We start from the raw sequence: 18774 nt of genomic DNA on the forward strand, positions 1-18774 counted from the left end.
CTACCACTACCAACTATTCAGTGAAGTCTGTAAATTTCAGCTTAAGAATTTGATTTAAAGCTGTGCTAGCCCTTGCAGTTATACTGTAGCCGACTTATAGGATTTGCTAGTAATTAGAAATTAATTGTTAATATTTTGGAAAGAAAACCAAATAATAATTCTGCACACTGAGAAACAGATTAATAAGAGACTCTTTATTTTAGTGAAACTGAAGGCTCCGTATTCAGTACATAAAGTATCTGTTTTCTTCATTCATTAACCACCTACAGAATAGCATCCAGCCCAAGGCAGGAACCAAACCTGGCTGAGACCCCAGTCTATCACAGGGTATACTCACAATGGGCTCACATAACATAATTGGACCTGGCATAACATTCTCAAAACCACCAACTTATTTCATGATCACAGAGAGTTGGAGTATACTGTATTTCATCAGCATTGGGAGTAACACAAGCGCCAACACAGGGTACACTCACACCAGGGTGAATTAAAATGTTCAATTAACCTAATTTACATTTCCTTGAGAATATCTGAGAGAGTACCCGTAGAACATACAAAGTCTACCACAGGCCGTTAGAAGAGGTGATTCAACAGTGCTAATGACTGCTATTCTATAATGGCACCCTTGGTTAATATTTAGCATATAAATAAAGTGTTTCCCCAAAAATAAGACCTACTCCGAAAATAAGCCCAAGCATGATTTTCTGGCTGCTCTGTAATATAAGCCCTACCCCAAAAATAAGCCCTAGTCAAGATCGTCAGCTGAAAAGTAAGGTGCCTAAAGCCAGGTTTATACTTGTGCGCTAAACATCCATTAAATTCCGAGGACACCTTGCCACAATATCTCTGAAAAGGATGTTTAATGATTACATCCATCAATTCGGGGATGTGCCCATTCTAGCAGCAACGGCGCAAGACAGAAACAAAATCCCTGGATGGGGCATCAGCTCATCGCAAGGTGAACACAAGCACACACATACACTGGCGTCATTTTAGCATCACCAAATCCCCAAACCTTCATGTCTAAGCACACTGTGGAAACCCACCAGGAAAAACATGCAAACTCCAGGCAGGGATCACAAGGGACGTGTCTCCCTGCGAGACACCTGTGGTACCGCTCTGCTACTGTGCCACCCCCATATGTGTAACTATTAGCAGTATTCATTATTTAAACAAAGTTAACGATTTATATGTAAATGTAGCATACATATTTTAATGAATTTCATCATGAAAGTGATATCAAGTATAAATCTAAGAATTCTAAATGTGCAGATAGCTGGAATATCATAAATGTGATGTGTTCTGTGTGGTGATCTATTGCTACTTGCCGCTGCTCAGGTCTGGAGGAAACCCCAGAAGCACATTGCGATTAACAACTGGGAAGACGTTTACGGTGGTCTACTTTAATGACAATGTAAACTATGGGATTAAAGTGGACATTTCAAGTTTAAAGCCGAAATTTCCACTTTAATCACAAAATAGACCTTTTCATTATGTCCTTATTTTTTTTTCTCTGTGGCTCAAATATGCCGCCGTACATTCTGATGGTATAGTAAGGTACAAAAAAAAAAAAAATAGACGGCACAGAAGATGGTATGTGAGACTTTTAAAATATACCTTATTACTTTGAGGAATATACAACGCTTGAATATAAAGGCAACATGAATACATTTGTATGTTGGCATTTTGCTTCACCACATCGAACCATTCATCAAACATCGAAGCACGCACATTGATTTGTGGCTGGAGTAGCAAGAAATTCAGGCTGTTCAGGGTTTAAATGTGGAGAGTTATGTCGATATTCCAGAAGAAGATGACATGACTGTATTAGGATAAATGTATATTGTTATATTGTGTACATGAATAAATATAAGATATCCCCTGAAAATAAGCCCTAGTGCATCTTTTGGAGCAAAAATTAATATAAGACTGAGTCTTATTTTCAGGGAAACACGGTACTAGAAAGGTTAATTGTGTTTTCCGGAAAAGTCAATTTATTGCTAACATTTTTTACGATAAAAGCCCATTTGCTCATGGGACCTATGATGTCTTACCACTAGTGCCATCTTGCATTTGAGTTGGCAATGATTCAGTCTGCCATTTTCAACAGTAATGTTTATGCTATGTCAGTATCTTTAACTGCTGTATAGCAATGTGTACCTGAATCTAAGAAATGAGTGAAAAAACTGGAAGCTGCTGTGAAATGGAGCAACATATTTAATTTAATGAACAGTAACCCTTGTATTCTGAAAAAAAACACTGACTAGGAAATTTGATCCACTGTGTTCCATTATCATACTGTCGTTCACAGAGTTGAACACTCTTTCATTCTGCCTGGTATGTTCTGAATGTTCTCCTCATTTATGAGTTTTATAATGGAAGGGTATCAGGGTGACCCTTTCCTATTTGTTATTTGACTCACAGATACTGTATTTCCTCCACCCCAGCTCTCATTCTCTTATCCTTGCATGGATTTGTTTTGCACCCAGAACTGACTGTTACTGTGCTTCACTTTCCCTATTAGAGGACACCTTGTTTTTATTCATCTATACCCTAGGTGGCAGGATAGAGCAAATATTAAATGCAAGCAAGTGGAGCAGGCAATACATTTTCATTTAGTCGTCGTGACTGTGAGGGTCCTGCTCCATGCTCCCTCTTTCAGTTTTGAGAGCTTCTTGAACCCAAAACTGTCGATAGTCATGACCGGGATGAGCTGGACAAATGAGAATGCCACATGAAGCAAGGGGAAGATGCAGAAGTGATCAGTGCTTTTACTAACAAAAAAAACAAAAAACAAAAACAGTGTTCAAACAAATAGTACAGTCTTTCAAAACAATCCATAAATACTCAATTAAAAATCGGTGAACCTGTAGGTTAAAAATCCAATAAATAATTCCATTAAAAATGAGGTTAAAATGCACTGGCAGGAACAATTATATTTTTACCTGGCGGCTCCTTTGCTTATCCCTCACAGGCCTTGCAGCTGACTTTCCACAGGTTCAGTTGCCTTCCGTCCCATGGCTATACACATTCTCCCTAACCGGAACAAGACTTGGGTCCTGAATAGCCAGGGCACTCATGCTTGGGATTAACCCCTCCTCTTGCCTTCCCGGCCTTAAGTGGCAAGCCATTCACCTTCCTGGTTGCTCCTGCTCCTTGGAACTACTCAGCTGGAGCGATCAATTCCGACTGCCCTCAGTGTCACCCATACACTCTTCTGCAGGGGCTCACCCCCCCAGCTGCCTGCCTTCTCTCTCACAAGCCTACTCTTCCAGCTTGCTTTGCCCCCACACTGGCTCTTTCTGCATATTGCCTTCTTCTTCTCAACAACCTCCATTCTGCCTTTTCGATCCCTTCTCACACTCGCACTTCCTCTTTTAAAATGGGGACGTGGCACAGGTGTGGCGATTAGCAGCTGTGTACACCTGTGCACTTAAGTACAGGACCGCTCACGATGTGCACGGGAACCGCTCTTGCCATGGTACCATGCCCCCTCCTTAAAGCCGCAAGTGTGGCGATTATTTATTTAAAATGGTGCCAATCAGCCACGGACCTCACTTTACCACAGTCTTCATAGTCTTTAACTTTTTTATATTGTTAATGTGCCTAAAAGCAAATAAAAATAAATAGGTGTGACAAATTTGTAACAGCCGACTCACACTTCCTAACCGGCAGCTACACCACCAAGACCTGTGACCTGGCAAGCTGAGGACATTAGACCCGACAAGCTGTACTTCTTCCAAATAAACTTCCCCAATATGTACAATAATAAAGTATCTATATATAGAAAATTCTTTTCGTATTTGAAATGGAAATTATGTATGAGCGTTTGAAACGGAAATTACGTATGACCACAGAGAAACAGGAGAAACATTCTTAATAAACCTGATTCTTGCCGAGAGAGCAAATGGTGACATAGCTCTGGCTGTAGCATCATAGGGAATCGCTTCTACATTATTAGATGGAGGCCGTACTGCACATTCAGCATTGCAATTACCATTAAACCTCGCTCACGATGAAAATCCAATTTGCAACATACGCAAGGGCTCTGGAAAGGCAAAAGTCTTGCAACATTCAAAGATAATAGTTTGGGATGAGTGCACCATGGCACATAAAAGAGCTTATGAAGCCTTGAAACGAACAATGCAAGACCTCAGAGATCCTGCCAAAATAATGGGAGGTACTGTCGTTTTACTCGCAGGAGATTTTTGTCAAACATTACCAGTTATTCCACGAGGGACACCAGCGGATGAACTCAACACGTGTTTAAAATCCATGCTTCTCCCATGGTCAGCTACGTCACGTGTTCTCGGGTACGTATGTCGCGTGTTTTCGGGTAGGTACACCAAAAAATGTATACATTTATGCATGTAATGGGCAAACAAAAAATGTAGTATACACAAAAGCACTGCAGTAGTACTCAATGTATCTTTACTTCTTAAATGTTAATGTTTTACTGTTTAATAATTTATACACTTCTTATATGTTGTTCAAATTCTTTTATCAAAATACCAGTAATGGCGCAGACAGAGGCCATTTATCTGTTCTCATCCTCTTAGATCTGAGTGCCGCATTTGACATCATTGATCATAATATTCTTAGAAATCGCCTTAGTCAATGGGTGGGCCTCTCTGGCAGTGTCTTAAATTGGTTTGAATCCTACCTGGCAGGGAGAAAATTCTTTGTTAGTTGTGGTAATTACAACTCAAAGACACATGATATTCTATATGGTGTTCCAGTAATGGCGCACTGCACGATCACGTGCAGTGAATACACTTGACTTGAGCATTTATAGTATTCATCCTCTTTCTTTGTACGTTTAGCATTCGTTTGCACAGAGGTTGATGTGCTTACTGCTTCCTGAGCAGCTCTTCTTTACTCCACCTTAGAGGCCCGCTGCTTTTCTTTCGTCGGCATCTTTTCGCGTTAAAACTGATTAAGTTAGTTTTTGTGTGCAATTACTTAGTACGTTTTCTTTAATTTTTCACTTAAGCTGGCACTTAAGTCTTCAATCTAACTCAAGAATGATTAGCGAAGGTGGTAGGGAATGAGAACGGCGCCCGTATGCATCCTCCGCACGGCCGCCCTGCTGCGCGCTGCCGAGAGTTGATTCTACAATAAAATAAAATAAAGATAAAAAGAGTAATAAAATTATCACCCCGAAAGTGGATAGTAGACGTCACGTAGTATATGTGTACTAAATTTCAAGTCAATAGGTGAAACGGTTTGCGAGCTACAGGTGATTTAAAATCCTGGACAGACAAACGAACAACCATGGTAGCATATTATAGAAGAAGATTTTACTGTTTAATAATTTATATTTATATGCAATGTTCTTCTTATATATTACTTCATATTCTCATATGATAATGATGGTAATAATGTTGTTTATATTGATTTCTATGTTATTGTAAGTGCTCTTTATTTGTTGAAAAATAAAATTGGCAATTGACAAACTTATTTTATAAATACTACATTTTATTTTTTTCCCTTGCACTCAGTGAGCGAAGCCACTGAGTAATCAGCTAGTATATTAATAAAAAAATATATTTATCACACCCCAATCAGCCCCGACATAACACTCAACCCCAAAAGTGACCGGCGGAATGTAATAATAAAAATGTGCAGCAAAAAGTTAATATACAACACAAACCAATCCCTTGACCCCACACTGAACATGAAATCAATGAGACACACAGAAAACACTAAACGCACATAAAAGTCCAGGAGATTAAGCGGAAAAATTAATAACGTTTGTGAACCCTTTTCAGCTGGAAAAGTGTCATTTGGCAATTATATATGGATGAAAATGATGGATTTGGGATTGATAGGACAAATTATCATGAAGGACCATGGTTCCACGATGTTATCCTTCCCCCATTGTTTCCAGGGGAGCACATTTACATAGACACACAGACCATGTAATCAGGACAATGCTACGCAAGACGTGACTCAGCACAAAACACATTTATGATGACGTTAATCCTATAGCACCGCTACAATAATACAACCTGGAATATTTCAGGAGTTGTAATAGATGATGCTGGCCAACATTTTCTATGTGTGTGTGGAATTCAGTCTATTAAGGCTACATTGCTGCATCTTTGCTGTGACTACGTTCTTCCTGGTTTTCCCTGTCTTCCATTCGATTTAATACTTTCATTTTAAGGTAATGATTTTTTCAAGTTTGTCAGAGCCAATATGAACACTCCTAGCCCCATTTCACTTAGTGTGATTTCAATAGACCATATCAGCTTAAGGACTTTGCTTTCACGCATGCTAAAAGTCCAGAAAAATAACCCATTTACCATGAAACCTTTTTCTTGCCAAACCTAACCTTTTTTTTACAACCATAAATGTATTTTTTGCTAGTTTAGCCTTTGGTCTGGTCCTCTACTAACACTTCCTCTTTTTATATGATTAAAACTTGCTGTTTTCTCAGTTATGAGCACAAGAGTAAGCTCCTGTTATCCTACAGCATGCTACAGGGTTGTGGGCTTATTCCATTTCTACTTAAAGCAAAACATTAGACTATCAAATTCTATAGCTGTATTTTATGCCTCGCCCTATGTTCTGTGCATGTCCTTCAGCAGGCTGCAGGTGTATCCAGCACACCCAAAGTGGAGAAGACGACTCCAAGATGGTTTTGTAATTCTGCCCTAAAGTTTCTGTCATAATGTCAGTCTTTTCTTTAATCTTCCTCTGCCTTTTTGGTTTTTTTTTTTTTTGCTTTTTGTCACAATATTTCCGCAGTAGCCAAACTATCCTACCTCATAAACCTTTTTCTTATTCTCTGAAGATACAAAAAGACTTAAAAATAGGAACTGAGACAATTTATGATTTCCACCAAAAAAAAAAAAATTGAAATGAATAAAAAGAGGCAGAGAGCGAGTAAGAGAGACACTAGAGAAGCGTGACAGTTTTTGAATTAACTTGGCATCTGTGTCAATTTTGTGAACACTGGAGTGGCAGATAATTGAAAACTCAACCAGTTCCCTCCTCTCTCGCTTACAGAAATATTAAAGGAGTGACTGCAAGCCTGATTGAATTGGAATCTTATTCATGTGGCGAAAATAACAAAACACACAAAACATTGTGATTTAAATTACAGGCTTAGAACCCTAAAAAAATATTGTACTGCTGGTCCCGGGATGAGTGTACAATAGATTAAAAAAAAAACAGAGTCAACTGCATATTACTCAGTGCTTGGCTTAATTGCATCTGGGTAATTCACCATTATAAATACTTCTTTCATAAGAGACTTGAATTTCATAGGAGAACTTCAAAAATGCTTTTTGAAGTCCTAGCACTCCTTGCTGTGTTAGGACTGTTCTGTCCAACCCTAAAGCTGTAGAGTTGCTGAATCTGAAGAAGATTTTTCATTTGTTGGCAATCTTTGTTTTCAGTTACACGACTTGTTTAATTAAAGGGCTCACCTCAGCTCTCAATCTGCAGTCTCGCAACATTCATCATGATGTGACTTTTACTTCCCCATGTAATTCACACAAGTGCTTAATGCTGTCAAAGCTTCTAATCCACACAAGTCTATTCAGTTTCTCCATTTTTTATTTCATTTTAACTTGTTTGCTTTTTAAGATTTTTTTAGACTGCTTAATTTTTGCTTTTTGCTAATCTGTAGTTAGTTAACAATGAAGAGCAAATGTCACGTTAGCCAACAGCCTAAAACTCAGGACCACATATATTTGTGTGTGTTTATCATAATATACAGTATTCAGGAAAAAAAATCAAACAGCAAACACTTCTGAAACTGAGGATTTCTGATCCATTTAGCTGATTTTTCCCTTAAAAAGTAAAAAAATCCAATGGTAGGAAATTTTGTGCTGAATGATACAAGTAAAACATCTGCTAAAATCACCTTTTCTTTTTAAACATAAAAATGGATTTCTGTTTAAATTACTGGTTGGAAAAATGCTAGGTCCTTTTTGCAAAGGTGGCCACCAGGATCTGTACTCTACCCACAGTGTAGGTAGAATGGTTTTAAGATGACGGAAATACAGCCAAGAGTGAACAGCTATTCACATTCATAGTCCCGCTAGAAATATTTCTCTTCCTTGTGTGCACGGTTTACTTTTGAAATACACTAGCCTACAAAAATACACCCGTCAAAACTTTGTGGTATTGTTTATTGGTTTGAGGGTGCTGAATCCATACCTGGCGACAGAATTTCTTTATTACATCCAGTTTTAAAGAGATGAAGATTTGAAGTGAAATGACACTCTTTTAGTGAAAGATCATAATATAATTGTAAAATAGCTATTTTAAAAATAACTGTTACTTGCAAAATGTAGTCACTTGGTAATTTTTTTCCTGTTCTAATCCTCTAAAGGTGTTTCATGCTGAAAAGGCCAACAGATGGCGGCTACCACAGACTCACTCCACTTTCCTCTATAATGTCTCTTCATTTGAGTGATGTCCTTGCTCATCAGAGATCGCTCCCATGTTCTTGGGGGATACAATCCAAGTGAGAGTGTAGGGAATGGATTTTTAAAGTCATGTTGCACCCAAGTTCTGGGTAGGAAGAAAGAAGCTCCTGAACTAGTTTCTTGTAATTTTCTGCCTTTCTATTCCCTAAAAAATGTGGCTAATGCTTTTTTTCAATAAAGAAAGGGTGTGCGTTCTTTAACTCTTTGCTTACCAATTACATTGTCTATACAATGGAGGAATCAACATGATATTACATATCTCTGTTAAAACATTTAAACAACTTTTATCTTTTCTAGACAATAAAAGTGCATCTTTCTAACCTACTAAATATAAATTCCTAACTATCCATCTATCCATTATCCAACCCACTATATCCTAACACAGGGTCATGGGGGTCTGCTGGAGCCAATCCCAGCCAACACAGGGCGCAAGGCAGGAAACAAACCCCAGACGGGGCACCAGCCCACCGCAGGGTACACACACACACACACCCACACACTAGGGACAATTTAGAATCGCCAACGCACCTAACCTGCATGTCTTTGGGCTGTGGGAAGAAACCGGAGCACCCGAAGGAAACCCACGCAGACACAGGGAGAACATGCAAACTCCACGCAGGGAGGACCCAGGAAGCAAACCAGGTCTCCTAACTGCGAGGCAGCAGCGCTGCTCACTGCGCCACCATGCCACCCAATTCCTAACTATTCTGAAGTAATAGGAACAGTGAGAAAAGTACTGATTGAGAACATAAAAATGTGTAATAAATAATAGATTTTGGGATGTTTCTACCTCAACTAATGTTAAGAAAAAGAATAAGGAAGACTACCATTTTTATACTTCAAAGTATACTTCAGTTAGTATTCTGAGCATAAAAATATATATGCCATAAAACAAATGTAACATATTTTTAAAAATCTACTTTTTTTTTTTAGAATCGATTTTTTTTTCACTGAAATCGATGGAAACAGCTTGCGGTAGAAGAAATACCATTCCGGAAATGGATTCAGCTTACCTAAATCTATAAAGTACAGTACAAACATTTTTCTTTCTTTTTTGTGCAGGAGGACTTGAAGCAGATTACTAGAGTAAAAAATGTGGCTGAGGCTTTGGACTATCATTGACAAACCACCTGGTTCAGTCCTCACTGCAGTTTAATTCTGTGTACCCTCTGTACCTTGCAGCAATGAATTATTCATCCTATTTAACAGCTTTCACTTCAGTAAAATACAGTGGTTCCAAAACTCAGTCCTAGGGACCCCATGTGGCTGCAGATTTTTGTTCCAATCATCGTCTGTTTTTAATTGGACTCCTAGCTTAAGTAAGATGGTTTGCCCATTTTTTATTAAAATGTACTACACAATTATATAGGAAATGTGTAGGTTTTTCTTTTTTTTACTTTTTTTAATAATATTTCCATCCTGATTTTCTTTATGCTTTTCCAGGTATTCTGTTTATATAATTGATTATTGAAACTCCCTACTGACAGGTGCCTCATCTAATCTTATATCACATCTCCAGTTGATTCAAAACTCTGCTGCAAGAGTCCTAACACGGACCAGCAACAGCGAGCACATCACAGCCATCCTGCGTCACCTCCACTGGCTCACTGTGTCTTACAGGATTGAATATAAAACTCTATTATTAACCTACAATGCTTTAAATGGCCTTGCATTGGACTACATCAGTGACCTTCTCCATCGCTCTGCTCCTGTTCATCCTCTAAGATCCTCAGGTTCTGGCAATCTTGTTGTGCCTCACACTAACCTACACTCTATGGGTGACAGGGCCTTTCGCTGTTTAGTGCCCTCCCTAAATTAATTAGATCAGCTAACTCAATTCATTCTTTTAAAAACAACTTAAAACTCATCTGTTCAGGCAGGCTGTCAACCTAACCTGACATTCTGCCCCCTCTTTCAGTCTTCCTCTCTGTCCAGATGCTCAGTATAATTTGTGTGTGTGTTAGATAACACATGATGTTATCTGCTAGGCTTTTCTTTCAGTATTGAATTTAGTATTTTACTCTGATTTATTGTCTTTTATTCTATTTAATTCTTTATATATCCTGTATCAATCTGTTTTAGTGTTCCATTCAGCAAACATCTGTATCCAATGTTACATATACCCGCTGTTTCTTTATGAGACTCTGTGTAGTGCCTTGAGCATGGGAAAGGCACTATATAAATAAAATGTATTATTATTATTAGTACAGTAGTAGTTACACCCTTCCATTATTCAGTGTTGTTTTCCTGAGTGTGAATGTGAATTATCTCTTAGTATTCTGAAGGGTTTCATTTTTAACCCTTAAACTGCCGGAACTTAATGTAGTCGGTTCCCAATGCAATTTGCCAGCATGCCGGAGCCAAGTATCTTCGACAATGTACATTCGTTGAACGCGGCAACCGGCTATCGTCGGTTCCCAGTGCAATTTGCCAGCACGCCGAAGCTGATCAGTCCGTGCCGTACATTTGTTGAGGAGCCAGCTCATGACCACTGCCGGCCCCTGCAGCACTGCAGCATCACTGTCCCTGGGATTCAGCTGCTGTACTAGACTAGCCTGCAAGCGTCAGTGTTGGCCTTTGTGTGCTCACATGCAGCCAGTTCAAGCTCAGTTGGCTCGGTGATTTACTGAATTTCATCAATGCCGTCAGTTGCATCTTGTACATATTGTGGCAGTAGTTTTTTGTTTATAGTTTTTACAGTTCATTGGCAGTGTGTAAAATGATCAGTGTTGCAGTAATTGTGATGCTCTTTGCAGCAAAAAGGTATTTGGCATCCAGGGGTGCATTAACCCCCAAGTATGTGGCAGTTTAAGGGTTAACACGGTTGCCTCACAACTGTTTCATATTGGGTTTCATTTCCAAGCCTAATTTACCTCCAATGTTTTGTTTCTTCTTTTATAATAAATGGAGGCAGAGTAGGAAAAGTAGCATAATCAGTGCAATAGAAGGTATGGATTCTCCTCATATTTGTGTGGATTTTGCTGGACCATTTTTCATCCTCAGTTCAAATGTATATGGATAGTATGACTCTTGACTCTGTTTCCCTGCTTTTGCAAATGCTTTGCAATAGATTTGCTGGCTTCTGTCTTGTACCCTTTGCTGCTGGGATTAAGTTCAGACTTTCTGCGTCTGGGAAGTTTATAAACAGCTCACAGGATGTGAATGTAAAGATGGTGTGGAACACTGAATTCTATTAATTATATTTAATGGTAAAGTGTTAAGACATCAGACATTTATTGTATCATACTCCTGCAATGTGAACTGCAAGCACATTCGCTTTATAAGCTTTCTCTATTCAAGCTACAGTGCCTTTTTCAGTAAAATTTCCCCTCAAGTAGGACTGAGGCCATGTTCGTTCTTGCAAAGCGTGATTACCCTGTGAGTCAGCTGGCCTACAATTCAACTAATTTCCTTGTAGGGTCTCTAGGACCAGAGGGCCTACGGCAAAAAATTTCCTTTTCTTTTTTAAATCACAGGCTTGACTTTTGAGATTTGCGGTTTAGGGCATACATTTCCATCGTTCACTTCTCAAATACTAATTCTTCCCATCTCAGGTTCAAAATGATCTCCCATAAGGCCTGGCTATGTGAATCTCAAACTGATTTTTTTCAGGCCTGCTTGTTTTTTGTATCTTTACATTCTGGCATCAACTCTCTGTTAGTTCATAAAAATGTAGCTGTCTACATCTGCACAGTCAATGGGTAAGAAATGGTAAGAATATCAAAAGTGTTTTTAGACTAATTACACTGAATTAAGCCCAAGTTAAGAAAGGTTCCTTTTGTACAATCCAAGTACTCGTTGCAATGTTGGATCTGATTTGTCCAGAGTGGCTACAGGCTGAAGCAGTTTCTTCATTTTGTGGTGTTGTGGTGCAAGGCTCATAAAACCCAAGAATGGCTTTACCTTCAGAATTATGCCTTTAAAGAGAAGGCCTATAAACATAAGGTAAGGCCTGGATCTTGAAACTCAAGACACAACAACTGGGCCTCGCTTATAGATTTGAAAACAAAGACCATGGTAACCCCTGCCCAATACTACAACTACTAATAAAATAATATTAACAGTAGTAGTTATAGTGGTAGTAGTAATGAAAATTAATCAAAAAAAGAAAAACAGTTCAAAAAAGTGATTTCAAAAAAGCATTTAAAAGTGATCAAAACTACAACAAAATGTAATCTCAATGATGCAACACAAAATGAGCAAAATCCACATAACTAAATCGTTAACCAAGGACAGTGTTCTGTGTATAGTAGAAAAATGCAGATCATTAAAGGGATCAGTAGATATAGAAACAGAGAACCTAAGGTACAGTGCAAATCAGTACTGGTAGATCAGAAAGTCAGTAACCAAACCAAGACTTCAGAAAGGTATATAGTTGGTAAGGATCTACAGAAATTTGAAATTATAAGTCAGAAATCAATACCAAATCAAACCTCTAAGCAAACTGGTGGACATAAACTCTTGATAGATTTGTAACATTATGAATTCAGAACAACACACTTTTTCCATAATGAATACAGTGAAGCATGTACCACCAGTTTTTAGAGAGCCATGCTGATGATGTAACATGGCTCGACCCTCAGAGCCTCACCCCAGGCAACCTTGCATATAGCATCATGGTAATAGGACTGCAGAATGGTGTTGAAGCAAGGCACAAGCCTAATGATACAAAATGTTAACATGTCACAGCAGTATTGTTTTTAAAGATGCCAAATGAAACCACATAAAAGAGCAAAATAAAAAAGTAGGCTTGAACTTAAAGAAAATCATTAGTCTTGCAGTTTCAACAAAATTCAAAATAACTGACAGGCCTTCTTAAATAGGGAAGAAAATGTCCAACACCAACTCACATGGTCACGCCCATCTTGTGACATTGGCCAACATTTTTTAATAATTGAGGGGCTCCTACAGTATATGTCACAATTCTTTATAGATGTGATTTTATTGCTGTGGATGAAATGCTGATTGAATAAGGTCTAAAACTCAATAATGCTTCAGTAATTTTCCCTCTGAGGCCTATTTTGATGTAAGTGTGGGTGTGTTTTTGGGCTAGGACCAGGTCACAAGATAAAAGAACCTATTTTTCTGGTAGTGTATGTCTCTTGCAACATACAGATTTATTTTTTTTTTACTTAGTATATTTGTTTAGCTCCATCTCAGTATTTTAAGCAGCATCTGCCGATACAGCAGCCACACACCATCACAGTGCAAGCTCTACCGCAGTTAACATGAAACTGAGAGTTTTTAAAACTATTATCATTTTTAAAAAGGCAGAAACGTGGTGCTTATTTTCCTTTGCTGTTAATGAGAAATGAAAACTGCCATTGCTCGCTTAACTGCAAGTTTTAAAACATTACAGCCATAAGTCAAATTGCTTGGGTTTAGGTCATCACTTGTGCATCATTGTCAAGTGACGACCTACCGTGACATTCAAAATAAACACAAAAGTCACATAGGAATTAAAACCAAAAAAGTGGCTCATGCATGCCAGAGGCTCCTTTTCCTTATCCATTTGGTCTTGGTACAACAAACTATGAGATCAAACTGACAAGCCTCTCTTCTGTTCACATGGTACAAAACACCCATGTTTCTTGTTTTGTTACAGCTGCATTGTATGTCTTGCCCACTCTTACAACTAGTGAAAAGAACAAGCCTATTTGATTTTGTCATGTCAAGTCACAGGTGCTGTGGATATTTCACATTACACAAATGGTGGTCACGGGTGTGCACAGTGACTATCCATGACTCAGTAATATTATGTAAATGAAAGGTACAACTGAAAATCACTTTGAAACTGGTGTAACATGACACTAGTCTAAGAACGATAACAAATTAGAGGTAGCTATTTGTGTTCTGTTATAAGATACAGTATATTGGAGTGTCAGCTTTTTCAGGTGCCAAGCAACAATATGCAATATTCTAAGTAAAATGGTACCTCATTTTAGTTTTACAGTCATATGAAAAAGTTTGGGAACCCCTCTTAATTCTTTGGATTTTTGTTTATCATTGGCTGAGCTTTCAAAGTAGCAACTTCCTTTTAATATTTGACATGCCTTATGGAAACAGTAGTATTTCAGCAGTGACATTAAGTTTACTTGGATTAACAGAAAATATGCAATATGCTTCATAACAAAATTAGACAGGTGCATAAATTTGGGCACCCCAACAGAGGTATTACATCAATACTTATTTTAGCCTCCTTTTGCAAATATAACAGCCTCTAGACGCCTCCTATAGCCTTTGATGAGTGTCTGAAGTCTGGATGGAGGTATTTTGGACCATTCTTCCATACAAAATCTCTCTAGCATAGTTAAATTTGATGGCTGCCGAGCATGGACAGCCTGTTTCAAATCATCCCATAGATTTTTGATGATATTCAGGTCAGGGGACTTTGATGGCCATTCCAGAACATTGCACTTCTCCATCTGCATGAATACCTTTGTAGATTTCAAACTGTGTTTTGGGTCATTGTCTTGTTGGAATATCCAACCCCTATGTAACTTCAAGTTTGTGACTGATGCTTGAACATTATCTTGAAGAATTTGTTGATATTGGGTTGAATTCATCTGACCCTCGACTTTAACAAGGGCCCCAGTCCCAGAACTAGCCACACAGCCCCCACAGCATGATGGAACCTCCACCAGATTTGACAGTAGGTAGCGGGTGTTTTTCTTGGAATGTGGTGTTGTTCTTCTGCCATGCAAAGCGCTTTTTGTTCTAACCAAATAACTCCATTTTTGTCTCATCAGTCCAAAGCACTTTGTTCCAAACTGAGTCTGGCTTGTCTAAATGAGCATTGGCATACAACAAGCAACTCTGTTTGTGGCGTGAGTGCGGAAAGGGCTTCTTTCTCATCACCCTGCCATACAGATGTTCTTTGTGCAAATTGCACTGAATTGTAGAACGATGTACAGATACACCATCTGCAGCAAGATGTTCTTGCAGGTCTTTGGAGGTGATCTGTGGGTTGTCTGTAACCATTCTCACAATCATGCGCATATGCCGCTCCTGTATTTTTCTTGGCCTGCCACACCTGGGTTTAACAGCAACTGTGCCTATGGCCTTCCATTTCCTGATTACATTCCTTACAGTTGAAACTGACAGTTTAAACTTCTGAGATAGCTTTTTGTAGCCTTCCCCTAAACCATGAGACTGAACAATCTTTGTTTTCAGATCTTTTGAGAGTTGCTTTGAGGATTCCATGCTGTCACTCTTCAGAGGAGAGTCAAAGGGAAGCACAACTTGCAATTGACCACCTTAAATACCTTTTCTCATGATTGGACACACCTGTCTATGAAGATCAAGGCTTAACGAGCTAATCCAATCAATTTGGTGTTGCAAATATTCAGTATTGAGCAGTTACATGCATTCAAATCAGCAAAATTACAAGGGTACCCAAATTTTTGCACAAACAGTTTTTCACATTTGATTTAATTTCATACAACTAAATACTGCTTCACTAAAAATCTTTGTTCGGAAAACACCCCAGTACTCGGATGTTCCTAGGAAATGAAAGACATACCACTGTTATCTTTTATTTTGAAAGTAGAGTAAATTATTATGCTGGCTGAGAGGGTTCCCAAACTTTTCCATATGACTGTAAATACAGTACCAAGAAGTTTAAAACAGTTTTCTTGTATTCATGTTTCACTGCTCAAAAAGTTCAAACAGCACATTTCCATTCAATTCAGCTAAAGTTATGAGATCAAAATTTTGATGGTTTGAAGAACTTGCTGTGGGCGGCATGGTGGCACAGTGGTAGTGCTGCTGCCTTTCAGTTAGGAGACCCGGGTTCGCTTCCTGGGTCCTCCCTGCGTGGAGTTTGCATGTTCTCCCCGTGTCTGCGTGAGTTTCATCCGGGTGCTCCGGTTTCCTCCCACAGTCCAAAGACATGCAGGTTAGGTGCACTGGCAATCCTAAATTGTCCCTAGTGTGTGCTTGGTGTGTGGTGTGTGTGCGTGTGTGTGTGTGCGCACTGCGGTGGGCTGGTGCCCTGCCTGGGGTTTGTTTCCTGCCTTGCGCCCTGTGTTGGCTGTGATTGGCTCCAGCAGACCCCTGTGACCCTGTAGTTAGGATATAGCAGGTTGGATAATAGATGGATGGATGGAAGAACTTGACGTACTACTATATACTGAAGAATGTATAGGCCGATCCTTGTGTTGAAGTAAGTCACCACTTCTCCTTTAAGAATTGCTATTTATTAATGTTTTCATACTTAGAGTAAAGACTCCAGGGCTGTCCACTCCTAGACTGCAACTCACTTGGGTGCCTTACAGCTTGAGTGCGGATTTCCTACACTTAAATTGAACACATTATTTATATATTGTATAACCTTGCATTTTGTTTTCTTTTGTTCAGCACATTTCATGCACCTGAAAATAATTTTAGAATCTATTTCATTGCTTTCATTTTTTCTTTCACCAGTTCTCACAGAAAGTTTGTACTGCTTTCTATATATATAAAAAAAAAAAAACTTTACCCTTACCTCCTCTGATTGTCATTTGCCACATGTTAGTCTAGTTCTAAAGTTGACTCATGTCCTGATGGAATCTGTATGTTGTTTCAGTAGTGTTATTTAAGCCTCATTAGTTACTAATGAGGCACACAGCTCTGTTATTGTAAAACACAGAAAACAACATTTTTTGAAATGACTTCACAGTGCTCTAGTCATTTTGCCTTGTAGTCAGTCCTAGTTTGAAGCACACATATTTCTCTGAACAGCCATTGCATCCAACTAGAGTATCATACTGTTGTGTTAAAAAATGTTGAATGTTTGGTTTGATATGCTATTTTTTGCATATATAGAGAAAATAGGAACCTCTTTACTTAATCACTGCAGACCAGTGCACAAATCACAAAGACATTTAAGACACTGAATGTGAACTACTGTATATGAGTCCTCTTGTGAAATACCACTGCAGTTTACCGATTGAACAAAATTGACGATTTAATTACCTACTTGCTCCACAAGACATATTCCTATCTGGGCAAAGTTGGCAGCACTGTTAGGATTATATCCTTTGGTCTCCTCCCATCTCTGGTGAAAAGTCAACTCAGGGATACAGTATGTACAGTATATGGCTTATTTTTGGATAAGGACTATTTGTTAGTTAGACTGCAGTTTGTGACACTCAAGGACAGTGTCTCTGATGTGTATGTGAGCAACACTGGAGCACCACAATGAGCAGTCCAGTATCCTTTTTTATTCACACAGTACACCTTGGATTATAAATATAAGACCAGGTCATGTAACTTGTAAAAATTCTCTGGTGATTCTGCACTGATGGGGTATAAGAACAAGAAAGATGAGACAGAGTGTAGGACTTGGGTGGAGAGCTTTGTTTCTTGGTACAAAGAGAATCGTCTGCAGCTCAGCTTTAATTAAACCAAGGACATGGCTATTGACTTTTGTCACACCAAGGGACCTCTATGCCCAGCTAATTTTCAGAGAGTACATGTGAAGGTAATGCACTGCTACAAATACTTGGGGGTTCACATCAGTGACAAGCTGTACTGGTCTAGTAACGCAGAGACACTAAATAACAAAGGTCAGAGCAGGCTCTTTTTTTTTTAGGAGACTACATTTATTTAATATGGGTCGTGACATTCTATATGGTGATTTTCTATGTTGCGGTGTAGTGGGCCAGTAGCATCACTTCAAGAGAGGTCGACTGAATCAACAAGCTAATTATGAAGGCAGGCTCAGTTTAGCAACAAACTCTCAATCCACTTTAGGTGGTAGGCGGAAGAGAAAATTAAGACAAACCTGATAGCTGTTACGAACTATCGTGCACATCTTGTCTATGACACACTTCTATTGAGTACATTTAGCCAACAAATTATTCAGCAGAAATGTGCCAATGAACGCTACTGGGACTCGTTTATACCTATGGCCTCTTATCATTAACAAAATCGAAAGGCTTTTTTTTTTTTTATTATTATTTTTGTGTGTGTTTAAGAGGGATTGTTTTTGCAGTTTTTTTTTTTTGTAATAGTCTACTATACATACAGTGTATATTGTTGGTATGCTGAATATGTCTTCTACTAAATTATTTAGATCTGGTATTATAATAGCATAGTTGTACTTGAATTCAGAGCAAAAACATGTGTATTTAAAGTAAACCTGGCAAACAAGGGATATTCTTTAGGTATGGGATCATTCTTGTTCCATGTGAGGTGATGCTGATGCCACTGCATTGTGCTTGTTACAGTTTTACAGTTTCACTACATAATTCTGTTACATCAACAGCTATAAATGTAGGGGACAGTGGCTACAACACAATTTATTGTAGGCATTTTGAAGATCTTTTACAATTTGTAAAATGTTTGC

General features: G+C 38.6%; 1 protein-coding gene across 1 annotated transcript in view; it reads left to right on the forward strand.

Moving 5' to 3' along the window:
- Positions 1–18774, forward strand: part of xkr7b (XK, Kell blood group complex subunit-related family, member 7b) — a 640468-nt gene that overhangs the window by 182179 nt on the left and 439515 nt on the right. The gene's annotated exons all lie outside the window — the stretch shown is intronic.

Source organism: Erpetoichthys calabaricus, chromosome 10 (genome assembly GCF_900747795.2).
Source record: "Erpetoichthys calabaricus chromosome 10, fErpCal1.3, whole genome shotgun sequence".
NCBI lineage: Eukaryota > Metazoa > Chordata > Cladistia > Polypteriformes > Polypteridae > Erpetoichthys > Erpetoichthys calabaricus.